Genomic DNA, 13285 nt, shown 5'->3' on the forward strand with positions numbered 1-13285 from the left:
GAAACAGAATTAAGACTCAAAACAGAGTCAAGTGCCAAGTCACTTTATTTGGCCAACAGTAAATACACGAGAGAAAAGCAGAGAAAGAGATAAAAAGTGAGGAAGGGAAAGCGAGAGAGTGAGAGAGTACGAGAGTGTAGCAATAGCTACCACCATGGATCTGCGGCAGTTGGTCCATCCATCCATGCAGTCAGTCCGTGTGGTTGGTCCGTCCGCACGCTCGGTCGGTGCAGTCCGGGCGTCTGATGTATCTTCGAATCCGGTGGAGGGGCAGTGTTCCAGAACACTCCTCGTGGTCTCCACTGGTTTCGCCTTTTTATAGGGTTGCCCTCTTGCATAGTCAGTAACTGTTCTGCATACCCATGCCTCCTACTCGGTGGTGGGGTGCATTCCCAGTACCATGACTAGAGGGATTCTTGAAAGTTCTAGAGGATCCGAGCCTCCCCATATGTTCTCAGCCAACCCTGGGCCCAGGCACATGCACAGAGGACTGGGACCATGTGCTCTGAGACAACAGGACACATGTTCCTGTCGGGTACAACTCAATGGACTACCTTGGTGATTAAACTATCCTGCTCAGTTGCCGTGGTGATCAGCCTTCGGTAGTTAAACTTGCCTGCCCACAATGTTGAGACAAGTTTCTGGTCCCTTACACAGTCTCATCTCAGTCTGAGACCACCCGCAAGTACCGTGCCTTAGCAAACTCCCCTCTTCTCAGCTCTTCCACAGAATAGGGATGGAACTATCTTCGAAGTCTCCCCAGTACCAAAGGGAGAGAGAAGTGGTGTATAGGTTCCCAGAAGATATGCAAGTTGCTTAAGGGCGTTTCCCAGACGGTGGTGTCCTCTGAAAAAGAGGAGGGAATACCATCACTACATTTCATTTACACTTCCCAGTGGATTGATATTACTTACACAGAGTGAGAGATTCTAGTCCTTAGTAATGCCATTCATTCCAGGATAAACAGACAAAGAAAGGAAATAGGGATAGCAGCCACAGAGGGCCAGTTGTAACCAAACTTGTGTTCAAAAACCTGAGTGATATTACAAAATTTCAAGGTATTGTGGCTCACTTTTGTTGTCACTCCTGGGAAAATCAAGTATTACCACTTTTTTCTGTTACATCTGTCCAACCACAGGACAATTAACACATGACTCAGTCATTCCTGAGCAGATTCCCAGGACTGGATCTTCCTCCGACCAAACACACACACCACTAACTAGAGTATGTGCTGTTGTGGTTCAGCCGGCAACTCAGCCCCACACAGCTGCTTTCTCACTCCCCCACCGGTGGATGGGGGAGAGAATCAGAAGGGTAAAGCTCATGTGTTGAGATAAGAACAGTTTAACAGTTAAAATGAAACAATAACAGCAACAATAATGCAATGGAAAGGAAAACAATGAGAGAGGCATGAAACACAGGGGCAGGGAATGCGCAACCAAAACAACCCACATGTGACACAGCCGCCCACCAACCCAACACCACCAGCCACAACCACTCCCCCCCCACACCAACTGCCCCGGTTAATGTACTGGTCATGGTGTCACATGGTGTGGGATGACCATCCCATTGGCCAGTCAGGGTCAGCTGCCCTGGCTGTGGCCCCGCCCCTCCGGGCCTCCCACCCACGTGGCAGAGCGCGGGAAGCTGGAAAGGTCCCTGACGACCACAGGCACTACAGTGAAGAGAATTAACCCCTTCTCAGCCAAAACCAGCACATGTGCAAAGGCTTTCCAGAGAAAAGAGTACTGTATAACGTGAACTCTGTCTCAAACATCCCATCAAGCTGCTGCTTCTTAGTGCTGCTACTTACTGGGTTCATTTGTTTCTTGTGATTCATGTTTATGGTTTGGCAAGCAGTCATAACACACGTGGGTACAGACTTAGACAAATACCAGTATTTGAACAAATAAAAAATTCCCCTTCACAGAGAAGTAATAACAAAGCATATTCACAAATAACAGTTTAGATGTAGCCAAAGGGATTTAAGATTTATGTTAAAATGTAATTATAGAAATATCCTCTTCTGATTCTATTCCAAACCAAATCTATAACTATTTATGAATCAGGTGTTTCATAGGTATTTTTTTAAATAAAACATGTGAAACAGTTTTGTTACCATTTTTTTCTTTATAAGTTACTGTTGCTGAGGGTCAGTCCTGAAAATTGTAACTCCAATGCAATTGTTTATGAGGATGACGGATACAGGAGTAGATTTTTGGGATCTGCCCCTTGAAACCTGGTTGTCAAATGCCAGATAGAACTACACAGAATAAGAGAAGAAGGGAGGATTTTGGAACAGTAGTTTGGAATTCAGATGGATAGCTTAACCTAAAAAGAGAATGTGAAGTCATGTTAATTCTGTATATATTTTAGTCATTCTGTCTCACTTTTAATTATAATATTTTGAACTGCTACATGAGCGCTGTCCAGGAGGGCTGCAAATCTGGCTGCCTAGCAGCTATATTACAGATTTAATTAACACACGTTGAGAACTGCTGCAAATCAGCTGTGCAACCATTCCCTTGCTGTTGATGATGACAACCTTATGGAGGCCAAGCCGCAAATCCGCCTCACAAACTGCAGTGCAGTAACCATTATTCTATTGATCAGCTTTGTCTCAGATGTTTTGTAGCAAAAACATGGTAATCAGGATGACAGGCTTAAAAGATGTAAGCTATTCACAGAGCTATTGAGGAAAAGGAGGCTACAGGCATTTAGTGTCACTCAGTGCACCTTTTGAAAGAGAATACAGTCTTCTGAATATAGCAGAATACCAGAAAAAAAAATGTGGCCAATCATAAAAGCATGGTAAAAGATTTGAGTTTAAAGCAAAGTGCAGCAGAAAATAAATACTGAAGGCAACCATCCAGGAAAATTCAGCACTTGTAGAGATGGCAAGAACAGATGTTTACTCCTTCTGATCTCTTTTACAGTTTCTTGTGCAGTTGTTAATGACATCACAAGAACGGACAGACAGAAAAAAGTGCAGAACAAAAAGGAATTGTTACTGAACAGTGTTGAGGCAATGAAAATGGTGTTTAGAAATAATAGTAGGGAAAAAAGTGCCCCAGAGCATTGCTACTGCAGGAAGATGTGAAAATATTTTGACCTTGCAAAGTCTCAGTTCTGCCCTCTTCAGATTCATAAATATTCCATGGATGAAGAGAACCAGAAATGCTCCCATATGCTAATATGCCATTCTTGAGGTACAGTTACATCAGCATTGAAGAATTGACTTAATAATAATGCTATGCTTGGGAAAACACATGCTTTGACTCATGTATTTTGAATTATTGTCGAGAAGTATTTGAGAAAGACATAGCAATTGCTGAAACTAAACATGCAACCATTGACATAGAGACAATTAGCAAATGTGCTGCAATTAAGTTAGAAATTGTATGAAAGGGTAACTAATTAACAGCTCTGGAGGAGGTGAGAAAATTTTTGTGGAATATTTGCAAAAATCAGCAATTAAATACAAACAAATGAGTTTAAGAAATCGTGTACTGTACCAAACAATGAAGAAAGAGGAACTTTAAATAGGGAGTAACTGGTTTGCTGAATACTGACTAAGAAAGAGCTTGAGAGTAACAACTGATAATTCCCCAAGGCCCTTAGCAAATTGTGCAGCTGAGAAAAACAACAGATATAAAAGGTACTAATACTCATCTGCTTTATGAGAAGAATAGGATTTGAATGAGGGTGTTGTAATTTACTAACTTTTATGCTGTAAAATATTGTGATATGTCCAGCCTTCAAACCAAGCTCCATTTGAATGGATCCAGCGGGCCTTGGTAAAATAGCACACTGTGATAAAATCACACCAGCTACAGAAATAACAATTTAAGATTGAAAAGCCTTACAGCCAGCTTTCCTGACCATAGATACTGTAACTTATACATAAGGTCATATTAAGAGTCTGAAGGTGTGAATTGTTTACTTATGAAAGTGTTACTCTTGTTCACTGGTATCACTGTTATCTTCCCACTGCTCAGACATGAACAAGCTTTCTTTTGATCCCACCCCACTGTGAGCAGTTTCCTGCGTAGTAAAACATGTAGTATGTAAAGGAATATCTTCTTCAGTTATTAACAAGATTTCCATCGTATTTTTCATAGAGAAAATGGGTTTAATCTTGAAATCCTCAGGTGTCCCATGAGCTAAAGAAGGCAGAGAAACAGATAAAGCTCTAATCCTCCATACCACTTCTTGTTTCCGTGTGTAGCTCCAAAATAAGACCTTTGGTTGATGAAAAAACACATTAACTGACCTCAAGTGCAGAATGCAGTGCCAGTCCTATTTCTGTGCACCCCTGAGACATAGCTGTGACAGGTCAGTTTCTCTGGCAATGATTTTGGTTTCAGCCATACAGGTGTTATGCATATGCTACTTTTACATAGTGCCTTCAAAGAAACTCTTGGTATTGGCTTTTTGTTAGTCAGTTTGTCCATGTTAATTTTATCTGAGAAGTTGCGTGTAATACTTGAAAACATCATGACTGTCAAAGATTTTCTGACAAAGACCTTTTAGAGAATAAAAAGAGGAAATAACTTTGTATTAGCATCATCTGGGACACTGATGCACTAACTGACTATCTCTAGTAAAAGTATACTAAATATTGTATGCTTGCATAGGACATGTGCAAAATTTAAGCATGTGTGAGTCAACGTTGCTTGAGGAACCATAAACCAAACATTCGACTATCAGCAATAAAATGGTTGTACATTGTCATATGCACTTATTCTACGACCCTTCAAAAATCTCAGGTGGCAAAAACCCAAGAACATTGAACTAGTTTCAGCCTGAATCATGTGAACTTACAGGCTATTTGTGATCTGTTTTCCTTTCTTGAAGCGTTTTTAGCAATGCAGAGTTGTATTAAAAATTCAATCAATTTTACAGTCTTTAAGAAGCACCTGGCTCCTGACACTAAATAGAAATATCAGGTTTTGTCCTGTTCCAGAAATGGTGGTTCACACTAAACCATTTCAGAAAGCTATGATTAATTTTTTAGCCTCAGGATGGTGACGAACAACACACAGGATACACAAAACACAAGCAACAAGACACACTGTAAATTAAAGTCATTAACAGACTTCATTTCGTATATTCACAAGACCAGATAGCCTATTTCTGTGCTGGTGAACAGAAGGGATCCTGGGTCCTTCCTCTAGCCTGGAGGATAACTGATGTAGAACAGCTTGTATCCATGTGCTGGTTTTGGCTGAGAAGGGGTTAATTCTCTTCCCTGTAGTGCCTGTGGTAGTCAGGACCTTTCCAGCTTCCCACACTCTGCCACATGGGTGGGAGGCTGGGAGGGGCGGGGCCACAGCTGGGGCAGCTGACCCTGACTGGCCAATGGGATGGTCATCCCACACCATGTGACACCATGTGACACCATGACCAGTATATTAACTGGTGCAGCTGCAGCTTAGGGAGGGGTGGTGTTGGGTTGGTGAGTGGCTGTGTTATGTGTGATTTGTTTTGGTGGTTCATTTGCCTTCCTTCACCCCTGGGTTTTGTGCCTCTTGCTGTTTTCCTTTACATTGCATTTTTGGTTGTTTTTTTTTTTTAATTTTTAAACTGTTTTTGTCTCAACCCATGAGTGTTACCCTTCTGATTCTCTCCCATGTCCCACTGGTGGGGGAGTGAGTGAGTGGCTGTGTGGGGCTGAGCTACTGCCTAAACCACAACAATACACTAAATGATTGTAGACTCTAAAAAAGCATCCAAACTGTCTGCTGGGAATTGGTCTTTGGACCAAAGAAATGTTTCTCCAAGGAAATGCTTGGGTGCCCAGGAATTGTATTTGGCTTACATTAAAAGGATTCTAAAGATAGTTCTAGCAATACAACAGTATAGATGTATAGACAACTGGAAGATATTAAAAATATAGAGGATTGGTCTACATATTAGCTCCAGTAACATTGTCTGGCACTGTTGAGGTTTACCACTGCATACTGGTTTTTGCCTGGGATAGATTTCATTTTCTTCATAGTAACTTGTATAGGGCAATATTTTGCATTTATGAGCAAAACAGTGTTAACAAGAGACTGATGTTTTAGTTCCTGCTGAACAGTGCTCACATAGCATCAAGGCCTTTTCTGCTTCTCATGCCCCCTAACCAGCAAGTGGGCTGGGGGTGCACAAGGAGCTGGGAGGGAACACAGCTGGGACAGCTGAGCCCAACTGGCCAAAGGGATATTCCATGCCATAAGAAGTTGTGCTCAGCATATAAAGCTGGGGGAAGAAGGAGGAAGGGAGGGGGACATTTGGAGTTATGGCATTTGCCTTCCCAAGTAACATTTATGCAAGGTGGAACCTTGTTTTCCTGGGGATGGCTGAACCCCTGCCTGCTGATGGGAAGTAGTGAATGATTTCCTTGTTTTGCTTTGCTTGTGTGTGCAGCTTTTGCTTCACCTATTAAATGGCCTTTATCTCAACCCATGAGTTCTCTCACTTCTATCCTTCCTATTCTCTCCCCTATCTCACTGTGGGGAATGAGCAAGTGGCTGTGTGGGGCTGAGATGCCTACTGGGTTTTAAAAGATGACGTAGTAGAGACATAACTTTACAAAAAGGATATACAGATTTTACTCAAGTGCAAATCTCCACAATTTAAAAATATTTTTTTGAGTAAAATTAAGCGTGTGTATACAACTAGCAACACTGGGATTTTGTATTTTGAGGCTCCAAGTCTGTTTCTGCCATGGTAATTTTAAAAACTGATTTATGGTTACATATTTTTGCATGGTTTTGTACCATATGTCCTGACCCCAGGAAGCATACTACTTTATTAATATCCTAGTGTATAAAAGAAGAAATGAAATAAATTATTGGCTGTTTGAAGTTATGAATGTAAAGAATTTCTTTAAGAAAGTAACTATATCAGGACATACAACAGTGTTTGCAGAATGGAAAGCCTAGAGATTTCACTTGGTCTGAACTATATTACAGCCAGTTAAACTTCTAAAGCTTATGCTTTGCTAGATCTGCCTATAAAAAGTAATCTCTTTATTATAGTTTATCAGAAAGTTTTCAATGAAATACTTGTCTTCTCTACTGTCTTTGCATTGCCACTGCTTCAGGAAAGCAGAACAGCATCCAAAGAAAAGCATTCCCTTTCCTTTAAGAGTTTGCACTGCTTTTTAAAACATGCTTTTTTCCTGATACTTTTGATGCAGCTGTTCCTGCTCAGTCTTCTTGACAGTGTAGAGTGTCACTCCCCCCTTCCTGCTGGCTCAGGAAAGGAGACACAATTTAAGCAATCATGAGTCTTGAGCATTGATGTGCAAAAGGTCCTCCACTTTCAGCCCACTGGAACACAGCAAGCAAGACAGGGTAATTAAGCATAAGTGAAGGGCGGATGAGGAAATCTGGTGCTGAATGTTTTGGTTTCGATATTTTGTCAGAGGTCAGCTGAAGGTTGCTAACATCAGCCAAGTTACAGAATGTGGAATGTATTGTCAGGAACTAAGTAGTAAGAAGGGACAATATGCTATCTTTCCACTTTTAATTTGTTGACAGACAAGTACACTCACTAATCTGTCTACAAAGCCAGTGAAATAACTCAAGCAACATGGTTACCTTTGCTGGCATTGCCTGCAGCTATCAGAAAAGGAATTGCACAACTGTCTAAATCCATTATTAGAGTAGACAAAGGGTAGTTCACCTTCCTTTGAACTGGCCACAGCTGGAAATGGGATACCTGACTTAAACAACCAAAAACCCCACCTGAAAATCAATGTCACTGTGATACATTGCACCTTCAGAAAATTGGATAAAGGCATTGCAAAATGATTGTCTAATCAGTAATATCCCCTGCCAGGCCTGAAAGAGGCCGATGACTCTGATGTTCCTCTGCTTAGCTATAATTTACAGAGCTCTGGTATCTCTCTCCTGTCTGAAGGAAAACATGGCTTCAGAAACCATTAGGAATATTAAGATAAGAATAACTCAATTAAAATGCCTGCAGTTAGTTGTGACATTTACACTTACAAGACTCCTAAAGTTCTGATGCTTTTGACTGTATAACAGAAGCAGCAAGGTCAGCAGCATAAAAATCATTCCCATTTTCTACCATTGGCTAAATGAGGCTTCCAATTTACATGATTTTAGATGAGGATACCAGTGTAAAATCTGATTAAAAAGATACACTAAAAAAAGACTTAATTGGTCTTAAATCAGACATAACTCAGCAAGCTGTAGAGACATTTATATCTATGTAAAGCAGTGATGACAGATATCACAGGAGTCAACACAAGATTGGATTGGACTTACTTGAGTCACATATTTACATTTTCAGGTCTATATTTTATTTTTAGATCTGTTTTATTAACTCAACTAAATTTTATTCCTCAACTGCAGGAAAAATCCACACCTTTGGGTACCCATACAGTGTTCACCAGTTCTTTCATACCAAGGTTAGTTCAGCCAACCTAAAATTCAGATTGTAAAGCCTGGATTTACTCCCTACCTGAGCCAGGGGTTGCCTGAAAGGGAAATACAAAACAAAACCAAACAAACAATAGAATAGAATAGAATAGAATAGAATAGAATAGAATAGAATAGAATAGAATAGAATAGAATAGAATAGAATAGAATAGAATAATGTAGTCCAACTGCCTGACCACTTCAGGGCTGTCCAAAAGTTAAAGTATGTTATTAAGGGCATTGTTCAAATGCTTCTTAGACACTAACAGACATGGGGCATCGACCACCTCCCCAGGAAGTCTGTTGCAGTGTTTGACCACACTCTCACTAAAATGTTTCCTAATGTCCAGTCTAAACCTCCCCTGGCGCTGCTTTGAACCATTCTGATACATCCTACCACTGGATCCCAGGGAGAAGGGATCAGCACCTCCCTCTCCACTTCCCTTCCTCAGGAAGCTGCAGAGAGCAATGAGGTCACCCCTCCGTCTCCTTTCTCCAAACTAGACAAGCCCAAAGTCCTCAAGCCACTCCTCATAGGAAAGTCCTTCCAGTCGTTTCACGACATTCAAGGGCCTTCACATCATTCTTAAACTGTGGGGCACAGAACTGCCCACAGTACTCCAGGTGAGGCTGCACCAACGCCGAATACAGCAGGGTAATCACCTCTTTTGACCAGCTGGTTATGCTGTGTTTGAGGCAGCCCAGGATGTGGTTTGCCCTCTTGGCTGCCAGGGCACACTGCTGACTCATACTGAGCCTGCTGTCGACCAGCATCCCAGCCAGTCCTCTCCCAATTTATACTTGTGTCCGGCATTACTCAGTCCCAGATGCAGAAACTGGTGTTTATTGATTATCTTTTATATCTTCCTACAATATTTAAATGTTTGACCTTCCTTGTTGGAAAACTTTTACTTTATTAAATGTATTTTAATAGTGCAATATAGGGGGGTTTAATTAGTGTATTAAACTACCTATACCAACCATTATCACCAAGGAGTTTGTGCGTGAGGAAAAGGATCTTAACACACATAACTGTGGGACACGTAGTGTATTCATCCATGCAACTAACACATTAGGACACTGAGTCACCTTGCTCAAGTTACAGGTAAGGATATGTTCACAGTCTGACTAGATTTGTCCTGCTGCAATCAATAAAGCAGGATTTCTTTTAAATAGCAATTGGAATACAAATTACTATTCACTGTTTATACATCATAGTTATCATAAGAAATCAAGTAAAATCCTGAAATCCAAAATCCTCTTATGACAATACTTACAGAGGAGCCCAACGTGATTAACAAGATTTCCACAGAATTGAACCAAGTTTAAAAATGTACCCTTGAGGACAAAAAAAGCAGAGTCAATTTCCCAGGCTAAATATCAAGAATGAAAATGTGATATTTATCACCAATCTCTGTATAAAAGACGTACTCCTGAACACATTACTCCTGGGAGGTAGCTGCCACCCAATCACATAAAAATGTGGATTACACTGTCAATCAACTACTGCATGCTTAATGCATCTATAAAGATAGTAATCTCTGTGACAGTAGAGCTGAGGAACTCTTAGAGGATTTTAAGAGGAAACAATGCAGAGAAGCTGATTACAGAAAGCTGTCTGCAGGAAAAGAACTTGGAAGGAACTGTACCTATACATTTTAGAACTTTGCAGTTGCTACCTAATTGCAAAAGACACTCAGAAACAAATCCTTTCAGAGGGGAAAGGATGTGACTTTAGCACAAGTTCAGCTTTGCTATCAATACTGCAGGTAGACTTTTCTGTCCAGAAAACCTGTAAATGATTATTTGTTTGTTAGACAAATACACAGAACCAAAGCCAATATCTCCAGAAACTAGGAAGGTATACCAGGGAAAATGGACTTTGTCTTCCTGTGTTGTGGTACTCTTTCCCTATCATCACAGGTCACACCCTGGGCTGAACAGTTCTGGATAGTTAGCCTGTCATACAGCCTTATACTAAGCTCACAAGATGTTGTGGGTTATGAACATTTCAGACTTAACAGCTGCATTTGAAGCCCAAACACTTTTGGGTAGTTTTGACTGAACTTGATGAGAAGTATCTGTAGCCTGGAGGAGGACAGAATCGCCTTATTTTTGTCCAGAATCACCTTTTCTAGTCTGCGTTCTGGGGACAGAAGGGCATATAATCTTTAACCTGAGCCTTGTAGCACCCCAATTTGCTTCTGCTTCTCGCTATCCATGTTGTTTTCTTCATTTTTGTTCTGTACATCTCCAAATATTGTTCTACAGCAGAATTGATCAGGAGAAGCAAAATAGACAACATTTCTATAAAAGGACAATCTGGAGCAAATGTGAAACACTGGGGAAAAGTATGGCTGTACTTCCAGAGAATACTAAGTGCTTTTAAAGATTCTCTAAAAATAATTTGTTATAACAATCAAAGTACAACAATATGTACCCCACACTTCAGTCACTGCTTGTCCATCTTAGACTCAGTATCTGACAAGTATGGCAGTATCATGAGTGATAGATAGCATATATTCTTTGTTAACAGCAAAGATAAAACTTAGGATCCTGAAGTGAAAAGGTCAAAATTCCATTTCATGTATATCTAAAAAGAAGTGCCTCATATTTTCATCATTGGTCCTTTGTCGAATTATTTGGAGGGTGACTAAAATAAAAAATAAAAAAAATATTTGCAGTTAAGAAAAGCTGTAAACAACTTCTGACCATGAGCACATTTATTAGGGAAGTCATGAGCTAAACACAAGAAATCTACTGTACAAATTATGTCCTTTGTTGAGCATTGCATGTAAGGAACACAATTCAAACTCCTGTTTTCTGCTAGCTGATCAAGTAATTGTACATTTACATGCCATCAGCTATGTCAACAATAAATCCTTGGATAAAACTGTGCCATGTTCATAATCTTTTTGAAGTCACACATCCTTTTAAAACATGTAAAAACCACGATGAAAAACAAATTAGTAGTAAGAAAAAATAAATGTGAATTTGCTATCCCAAAACACATAACACATGACAGTAACGGGATCACTTTATAAATCTCATCACAGACTATCTCAGGTAGAAAACAGAGTACTTGACACCGTATTAAGCAATTGCTGATCAGTTTTGTTATAGGAAGAGGTCAGAAATTTTTTTAAACTTCATAATTAAATCATTTGGCAATGTAAAAAAGGTAATGAATAAGTAACAGAGGCATGGATTTGAATATTCTTTGTTATTTTGCATGATAAAAAATTGTGAGAGATCTTTTGAAAATTCATAATCTGTGAAAACAGCTACTTATTCTCAGTATGACTGTTTAAAAGTGGAAGGTGAGGCTTATCAAAAAGAACAGGAATTCTTAACTCAGAAAAATATTTCAGGCTTAAAAGGTGACACAGTAAAGAATGACAGGAACCTACTGGCATTACTTCAAAAAATTATTATATTTAAGCAAGTTATTGCTAAAAGTTAGAAAAAAAAAAGCATTGGGATAGAATTTGCCCTTTAAACCAATGGTGTAGTACAGGTATATACCAGGGCAAAATTTGCTGGATGATGAATATATTATACAGAAACTTGCTAGCACCTTCTGCAACCAATGTCTATTTTAGTTCTCCTCTAGCATGGGTAGAAATACCGATCACATCATGAAATGGCCATGTTTACTTGAAGGCAAAAAGTGAATGTCTGTGGAAAGCATGAGGGAAATTGAAAATCAACACCTGGAGCATCAGGACAATATTGGTGACTCAGATGAAGATGAAATTACTAAAAAACCTTTCCCCCTTTATGTAATGATTTACATATTAACTGAAAATTATGAGGAAGAGGTGTAACTAATACATTAGTGCATAAATTATATATTAACATCTGTTTAGTACCTATGAACAGAAAAAGCTATCTTCATTATGTGGAACTTTCAACAAATTCTTCCAGCATATTTCTAGTTAAAATGAATAAACATACACTCTTACAGTAATTTCATGGATAGAATAGTAGTGATTCCATTCTGAAAGAGAATATTATATCATCAGTGAAATATCAGTCTTCTAGGAATAATAATATAAACATCAAAGTCTCTTGGTAAAACAGAATAAATCTTCTTTCCATAGGCTAAATAAGCATTAAAAAGAAAAGAATGCATCCACAATGTTGTTCAGTTAAAAATTAAGTTTGATGTTTACGTAGAGTTAATTGGAAAGCAAAAATAATCATGTGCTGCTGAGGGAGATTTATTTTTCAGTGTTAGCAAACTGCTTATTGTTTTTAGCACAAGAAAACAAGTAACAAAAAGTTCCTTTTTTAAAAAAAAATGTACCCCATTATAACCCTGGCAATCTGTTTTCTTCTGGGTTAGAAATACCTTTTTTTCTCCCCTGTATTTTAATAAATATGAAATAAATACCCCCACTCCCCAACCCCCCCTATTTTTTGGATACAAAAGACTGCAAAGGCTATGTAGATGTGAATCATAGAATCACAGAATGGCGGGGGTTAGAAGGGACCTCTGGAGATCATCTTGTCCAACCCCACTGCTTGAGCACGGACACCCAGAGCAGGGGGCACAAGAACGCGACCAGCCAGGTTTTGAATGTCTCCAGGGAAGGAGACTCCACACCCTCCCTGGGCAGCCTGTGCCACTGCTCTGGCACCCGCACAGGAAAGAAGTTTTTTCTCATGTTTAGCTGGAACTCCCTGTGTTCCAACTTGTGCCCATTGCCCCTTGTCCTGTCGTTGGGCACCACTGAAAAGAGCCTGGCCCCATCCTCTTGACACCCAACCTTCAGATATGAGATCCCCCCTCAGTCTCCTGTTCTGCAGGCTAAACAAACCCAGGTGTCTCAGCCTTTCCTCATAAG

The sequence above is a fragment of the Phalacrocorax aristotelis genome, chromosome 3 (assembly GCF_949628215.1).
Source record: "Phalacrocorax aristotelis chromosome 3, bGulAri2.1, whole genome shotgun sequence".
Classification (NCBI taxonomy): Eukaryota; Metazoa; Chordata; class Aves; order Suliformes; family Phalacrocoracidae; genus Phalacrocorax; species Phalacrocorax aristotelis.